Here is an 8,674-nt window from a genome sequence, read left to right as displayed (position 1 = left end):
GGCACGCAGCCCATGATAACCCACAAGTGAAGGGGATCACAACACTTTCGAGGGTAGAGTATTCAACCCAAATTTATTGATTCGACACAAGGGGAGCCAAAGAATATTCTCAAGTATTGGCAGTTGAGTTGTCAATTCAACCACACCTGGATAACTTAGTATCTAAAGCAAAGTATTTAGTAGCAAAGTAGTATGATAGTAATGGTAATAATGGCAAAAGTAAAGATAATAGTTTTGTAGTAATTCTAACAGTAGCAACGGAAAAGTAAATAAGCGAAGTGCAATATATGAAAATCTCGTAGGCATTGGATCACTGATGGATAATTACGTCGGATGCGATTCCTCATGTAATAGCTATAACATAGGGTGACACAGAACTAGCTCCAGTTCATCAATGTAATGTAGGCACGTATTCCGAATAGTCATATGTGCTTATGGAAAAGAACTTGCATGACATCTTTTGTCCTACCCTCCTGTGGCAGCGGGGTCCTAGTGGAAACTAAGGGATATTAAGGCCTCCTTTTAATAGAGAACCGGAACAAAGCATTAGCACATAGTGAATACATGAACTCCTCAAACTATGGTCATCACCGGGAAGTATCCCGATTATTGTCACTTTAGGGTTGTCGGATCATAACACATAATAGGTGACTATAGACTTGCAAGATAGGATCAAGAACTCACATATATTCATGAAAACATAATAGGTTCAGATCTGAAATCATGGCACTCGGGCCCTAGTGACAAGCATTAAGCATAGCAAAGTCATAGCAACATCAATCTCAGAACATAGTGGATACTAGGGATCAAACCCTAACAAAACTAACTTGATTACATGGTAAATATCATCCAACCATCACTATCCAGCAAGCCTACAATGGAATTACTCACGCACGGCAGTGAGCATCATGAAATTGGTGATGGAGGATGGTTGATGATGACGATGACTCCCGATCAGCCCTCCCGAGAGAGATTAGGGCTTGGCGGCGGCTCCGTATCGTAAAACGCGATGAAACTTTTTCTCTGAATTTTTTCTCTATGAAACGGAATATATGGAGTTGGAATTGAGGTCGGTGGAGCATCTGGGGGCCCACGAGATAGGTGGGCGCACCCGGGGGGAAGGGCGTGCCCCCACCCTCGTGGATAGGGTGTGGGCCCCCTGGCCTTCATTCTTTCGCCAGTATTTTTTATATTTTCCAAAAGTTATCTCCGTGGATTTTTAGGTCATTCCGAGAACTTTTGTTTTCTGCACAATAAACAACACCATGGCAGTTCTACTGAAAACAGCGTCAGTCCGGGTTAGTTTCATTCAAATGATGCAAGTTAGAGTCCAAAACAATGGCAAAAGTGTTTGGAAAAGTAGATACATTGGAGACGTATCAACTCCCCCAAGCTTAAACCTTTGCTTGTCCTCAAGCAATTCAGTTGATAAACTAAAAGTGATAAACAAAAGCTTTTACAAACTCTATTTGCTCTTGTTGTTGTAAATATGTAAAGCCAGCATTCAAGTTTTCAACAAAGATTATGAACTAACCATACTCACAGTAACACTTAGGTCTCACATTTACTCATATCAATGGCATAATCAGCTAGCGAGCGATAGTAATAAAACTTGGATGACAACACTTTCTCAAAACAATCATAATATGATATAACAAGATGGTATCTCGCTAGCCTTTTCTGAGTCCGCAAAACATAAACGCAGAGCACCTTTAAAGACCAAGGACTGACTAAACATTGTAATTCATGGTAAAAGAGATCCAGTCAGGTCATACCCAATCTAAACCAATAATAATGAATGCAAATGACAGTGTGCTCTCCAGCGGGTGCTTTTTAATAAGAGGGATGATGACTCAACATAAAAGTAAATAGATAGGCCCTTCGCAGAGGGAAGCATGGATTTGTAAAGGTGCAAGAGCTCGATTTTAAAATAGAGATGAATAACATTTTAAGCGGCATACTTTCACTGTCAACGCAACAACTATGAGATGGCGATATCTTCCATACTACATGCATTATAGGCAATTCCCAAACAGAATGGTAAAAGTTTATACTCCCCCACCACCAACAAGCATCAATCCATGGCTTGCTAGAAACAATGAGTGCCTCCAACAAACAACAGCCCTGGGGGAGTTTTGTTTAATTATTTTGATTTGCTTTGATCTTTTTGATCATGGGACTGGGCATCCCAGGTACCAGCCATTTTCTCATGAATGAGGAGTGGAGTCCACTCCTCCTGAGAATAACCCACCTGGCATGGAAGATATAGGCAGCCCTAGTTGAAACATGAGCTGCTCGAGCATACAAAACAGAATTTCATTTGAAGGTTTGGAGTTTGGCACATACAAATTTACTTGGAACGGCAGGTAGATACCGCATATAGGAAGGTATGGTGGACTCATATGGAATAACTTTGGGGTTTATGGAGTTTGGATGCACAAGCAGTATTCCCGCTTAGTACAGGTGAAGGCTAGCAAAGGACTGGGAAGCGACCAACTGAGAGAGCGATAACAATAATGAACATGCATTATAATCAATTTACACCAAGTACAAGCATGAGTAGGATATAATCCACCATGAACATAAATATCGTGAAGGCTATGTTGATTTGTTTCAACTACATGTGTGAACATGTGCCAAGTCGAGTCACTCGATTCATTCAAAGGAGGATACCATCCCATCATACCACATCACAATCATTTTAATAGCATGTTGGCACGCAAGGTAAACCATTATAACTCATAGCTAATTAAGCATGGCACAAGCAACTGTAATCTCTAAATGTCATTGCCAATATGTTTACTCATAATATGCTGAATCAGGATTGATGAACTCATCATAATTTCGAAAACAAAAGAGGTCGAGTTCATACCAGCTTTTCTCATCTCAATCAGTCCATCATATATCGTCATTATTGCCTTTCACTTGCACGACCGAACGATGTGTATAATAATAATAGTGCACGTGCATTGGACTAAGCTGGAATCTGCAAGCATTCAACTCAAGAGAGAAGACAAGGTAATATGAACTCTAAGTTAAGTAAACTATCATGCAAATGAGAGTCACTAAACATTTTCAATATGGTCTTCTACTCTCGACCCCAAAGGAAAGAAAAGAAAATAAAACTATTTACACGGGAAAGCTCCCAACAGGCAAGAAGAAGAACAAGAAATCTTTTTGGGTTTTCATTTTAATTTCTACTACAAGCACGGAAATTAAACTAACTATTTTTTTTGGTTTTTCTTAAAATTTATCAAACACACAAGAAGAAAGCTAGAAAAATAAATTAAACTAGCATGGATAATACAATGAAAGAGTATGAGCACCGACAACTAGAATAATGTGTGAACATGAATGTAAAGTCGGTGAGAAATACGTACTCCCCAAGCTTAGGCCTTTGGCCTAAGTTGGTCTAGTGCCAAGGATAGCCTGGCTGATATCCATAGTTATAACTGGGGTCGTGCTGAGATGCAGCAGCAAATGCATCCTGAGCTACGGCATGTTGGCGAGCTGCCTCCGCTCTCCCTTTGTGTTCAGCTGCCTCCTCCCTGGTAACAACATATCTTTGTTTTGCCTGGTAATCAAAAAGGGAAGGAGCAGGGAGAGTAACATGGACAGCGCTACGTCTGTCAAAGATTAGTCGATACTGTAGAAATTGTTCATTCCTAAAAAAACAATGTTTGACCATCGCGTCATAATCTAAATAAGCAGGAAGCAACTCCATATCCCCCTCTCGTGGGGCTATACCAAGATAACTAGCAACACGGGTCGCATAAATCCCTCCAAATAAATCTCGAAACATACCATTATTATGCAACCTACGTGCAACTTTTGCCCCCAAGTGCCTAGAGCCTATATGATGCATTAGAATTACTTGGGACCTCAAAAATTTGACATGCAAGCTCAAGAACAGGGTCACCTATGTAGCAAAAAATTGCAATGAATAAAGCACTAGAACAAAAACTAATTGGACCAATGGCGGAGTCACATACCAAGCAACAATCTCCCAAAGCAGTTTTGTGAATGGAGCTTTGAGCAAGGAGATCGAAAATCGCAGCAAAATGAGCTAGAACTCGTGCTTGAGCTGGATGGGGATTTTTTTTGGGAAGAAGATGGATTGTGTGGGTGCAGGAATAAGTGGAAGGGGGCCACCGTGGGCCCACGAGATAGGGGGCACGCCTAGGGGGTGTGGGTGTGCCCTCCACCCTCGTGTCCAGGTGCTTGCCCCCCTTGTAGTGTTTTCAGTGCCTAAAATCCTCAAATATTCCATAAAACATCATACTAAATTCGCAGGGCATTTGGAGCACTTTTATTTTCAGGATATTTTTTGTTGCATGGATAATTCAGAAAACAGACGGATAATACTATTTTTGCTTTATTTATTCTAAATAACAGAAAGTAAAAAAAGAGGGTACAGAAGGTTGTGCCTTCTAGTTTCATCCATCTCATGATCATCAAAATGAATCCACTAACAAGGTTGATCAATTCTTGTTAATAAACTCATTCCGAATAACACGGAACCGGAGAAATTTCGAATAACACTAGGTTACCTCAACGGGGATATGAACATCCCCAACAGTAAGAATATCATACTTTTTCTTGACAGTAGGAAGAGGAAATTCAAAATCTCCAATAATGATAGTTGGAACTTTTCCAATAGAATTGATGCTATGAACTTGAGATTGTTTCCTCGGAAAGTGTACCGTATGCTCATTACCATTAACATGAAAATTGACATTTCCTTTGTTGCAATCAATAACAGCCCCCGCAGTATTCAAAAAGGGTCTACCAAGGATAATAGACATACTATCGTCCTCGGGAATATCAAGAATAACAAAGTCCGTTAAGATAGTGACATTTGCAACCACAACATGCACATCCTCACAAATACCGACAGGTATAGTAGTTGATTTATCAGCAATTTGCAAAGATATTTCAGTAGGTGTCAACTTATTCAATTCAAGTCTACGATATAAAGAGAGAGGCATAACACTAACACCGGCTCCAAGATCACATAAAGCAGATTTAACATAATTTCATTTAATGGAGCATGGTATGGTTGGTACCCCTAGATCTCCAAGTTTCTTTGGTATTCCACCTTTAAAAGTGTAATTAGCAAGCATGGTGGAAATTTCAGCTTCGGGTATCTTTCTTTTATTAGTAATGATATCCTTCATATACTTAACATCAGGATTTACTTTAAGCATATCAGTCAAGCGCATACGTAAGAAGATAGGTCTAATCATTTCAGCAAAGCGCTCAAAATCCTCATCATCCTTTGTCTTGGATGGTTTAGGAGGAAAGGGCATGGATTTCTGAACCCATGGTTCTCTTTCTTTACCGTGCTTCCTAGCAACAAAATCTCTCTTATCATAACGTTGATTCTTTGATTGTGGGTTATCAAGATCAACATCAGGTTCAATCTCTACATCATTATTTGTGCTAGGTTGAGCATCAACATGAACACTATCATTAACATTATCACTCGGTTCGTGTTCATCACCTGATTGTGTTTCAGCATCAGAAATAGAAATATCACTGGGATTCTCAGGTGTGTCTACAACAAGTTCACTAGAAGCATGCAAAGTCCTATCGATTTTATTCTTCTTCTTTTTGGATGAACTAGGTGCCTCTAAATTATTTCTCTGAGAATACTGCTCAATTCTCTTAGGGTGGCCTTCAGGATACAAAGGTTCCTGAGTCATTCTACCAGTTCTGGTAGCCACTCTAACAGCAAAATTCATGTTTATTATTTAATTCATCGAGCAAATCACGTTGAGCTTTAAGTACTTGCTGAGCTTGAGTGGTAACCATAGAAGCATATTTGCTAATGAGTTTAAGTTCACCTTTAACTCTAGCCATATAATCACTCAAGCGTCCTATCTCGAAAGCATTATTCTTTAATTCTCGACCAACATAAGCATTAAAACTTTATTGTCTAGCCATAAAGTCATCAAATTCATCTAAGCATGGGCTATAAAATTTGGCAGACGGGATTTCAACTTTATCATATCTATAGAGAGAATTTACCTTTACTACCTGTGTCGGGTTATCAAGAAAATGTGGTTCTTCAACATGCGGTATATTAAGACCATGTATTTCTTCAATAGGAGGTAAATTCTTAACATCTTCATCTTTAATACCTTTTTCTTCCATTGATTTCTTTGCCTCTTGCATATCTTCAGGACTGAGAAATAGAACTCCCCTCTTCTTCGGAGTTGGTTTAGGAATAGGCTCAGGAGTTGGCTCAATTGGCTCAGGAATTGGCTCAGGAAGAGTCCAATTATTTTCATTCGTCAACATATTATTCAATAGTAATTCAAGCTTGATCGATTGTTCTTTCCCTGAAAACACAACCAGCACAACGATCCAAGTAGTCCTTGGAAGCATCGGTTAGTCCATTATTAAAGATATCAAGTATTTCATTTTTCTTAAGAGGATGATCAGGCAAAGCATTAAGTAACCGGAGAAGCCTCCCCCAAGCTTGTGGGAGACTCTCTTCTTTGGTTTGCACAAAATTATGTATTTCCTGCAAGGCAGCTTGTTTCCTATGAGCAGGGAAATATTTAGCAGAGAAGTAATAAACCATATCCTGGGGACTATGCACACAACCAAGATCAAGAGAATTAAACCAAGTTTTAGCATCACCCTTTAATGAGAACGGAAATATTCTAAGGATATAATAATAGGGAGACTTCTCATCATTAGTAAACAGGGTGGCTATATCATTTAACTTGGTAAGATGTGCCACAACAGTTTAGATTCATAGCCATAAAAAGGATCAGATTCAACCAAAGTAATAATCTCAGGATAAACAGAGAATTCATAATCCTTATCAGTAACACAGATAGGTGAAGTAGCAAAAGCGGGGTCAGGTTTCATTCTAGCATTAAGAGATTGATGCTCTAATAACTTCTTAAGATCATACCTATCTTTGCAAGCAAAAATAGCTCTAGCAGCTTCTTCATTCATAACATAACCCTCAGGAACAATAGGTAATTCATAATCAGGGGGAGAACTTTCATCATCACTATCATCTATAATAGCATCTTCAATAGGTTCATTCTCTCTAACCCTAGCAAGTTGTTCATCAAGAAATTCACCTAATGGCAAAGTAGTATCACACACAGAAGTAGTTTCATCATAAGTATCATGCATAGCAGAAGGAGAATCTAGTACAGAGCTAGATGGCAGTTCCTTACCTCCCCTCATAGTTGAGGGGAAAATCTTGGTTTTTTCGTCTTTCAAGTTCCTCATAGTGATCAACAGATATAAATCCCGAGTGACTCAAAGAATAGAGCTATGCTACCCGGCAACGGTGCCAGAAATTATTCTTGATAACCCACAAGTGTAGGGGATCACAATAGCTTTCGAGGGTAGAGTATTCAACCCAAATTTATTGATTCGACACAAGGGGAGCCAAAGAATATTCTCAAGTATTAGCAGTTAAGTTGTCAATTCAACCACACCTGGATAACTTAGTATCTGCAGCAAAGTATTTAGTAGCAAAGTAGTATGATAGTAATGGTAACAGTGGCAAAAGTAAAGATAATAGTTTTGTAGTAATTGTAACAGTAGCAACGGAAAAGTAAATAAGAAAAGCACAATATGTGAAAATCTCGTAGGCATTGGATCACTGATGGACAATTATGTCGGATGCGATTCCTAATGTAATAGCTATAACATAGGGTGACACAGAACTAGCTCCAGTTCATCAATGTAATGTAGGCATGTATTCCGAATATAGTCATTAGTGCTTATGGAAAAGAACTTGCATGACATCTTTTGTCCTACCCTCTCGTGGCAGCGGGGTCCTAGTGGAAACTAAGGGATATTAAGGCCTCCTTTTAATAGAGAACCGGAACAAAGCATTAGCACATAGTGAATACATGAACACCTGAAACTATGGTCATCACCGAGAAGCATCCCGAATATTGTCACTTCGGGGTTGTCGGATCATAACACATAATAGGTGACTATAGACTTGCAAGATAGGATCAAGAACTCACATATATTCATGAAAACATAATAGGTTCAGATCTTAAATCATGGCACTCGGGCCCTAGTGACAAGCATTAAGCATAGCAAAGTCATAGCAACATCAATCTCAGAACATAGTGGATACTAGGGATAAAACCCTAACAAAACTAACTTGATTACATGGTAAATCTCATCCAACCCATCATCGTCCAACAAGCCTACGATGGAATTACTCACGCACGATGGTGAGCATCATGAAATTGGTGATGGAGGATGGTTGATGATGATGATGATGGCGACGAATCCCCCTCTCCGGAGACTAGAACGGACTCCAGATCAGCCCTCCCAAGAGAGATTAGGGCTTGGCGGCGGCTCCATATTGTAAAACACTATGAAACTTTCTCTCTGATTCTTTTCTTCGTGAAACGGAATATATGGAGTTGGAGTTGACATCGGTGGAGCATCAGGGGGCCCACGAGACAGGGGGGCGCGCCCCCCACCCTCGTGGACAGGGTGTGGGCCCCCTGGCCTTGATTCTTTCGCCAGTATTTTTTATATTTTCCAAAAGTTATCTTCGTGGATTTTCAGGTCATTCCGAGAACTTTTGTTTTTCGTACAATAAACAACACCATGGCAGTTCTGCTGAAAACAGCGTCAGTCCGGGTTAGTTTCATTGAAATCATGCAAGTTAGAG

Source organism: Triticum dicoccoides, chromosome 6B, assembly GCF_002162155.2.
Source record: "Triticum dicoccoides isolate Atlit2015 ecotype Zavitan chromosome 6B, WEW_v2.0, whole genome shotgun sequence".
Classification (NCBI taxonomy): Eukaryota; Viridiplantae; Streptophyta; class Magnoliopsida; order Poales; family Poaceae; genus Triticum; species Triticum dicoccoides.
The sequence above is the reverse complement of the archived record's forward strand: the minus strand, read 5'-3'. Positions refer to the sequence as shown.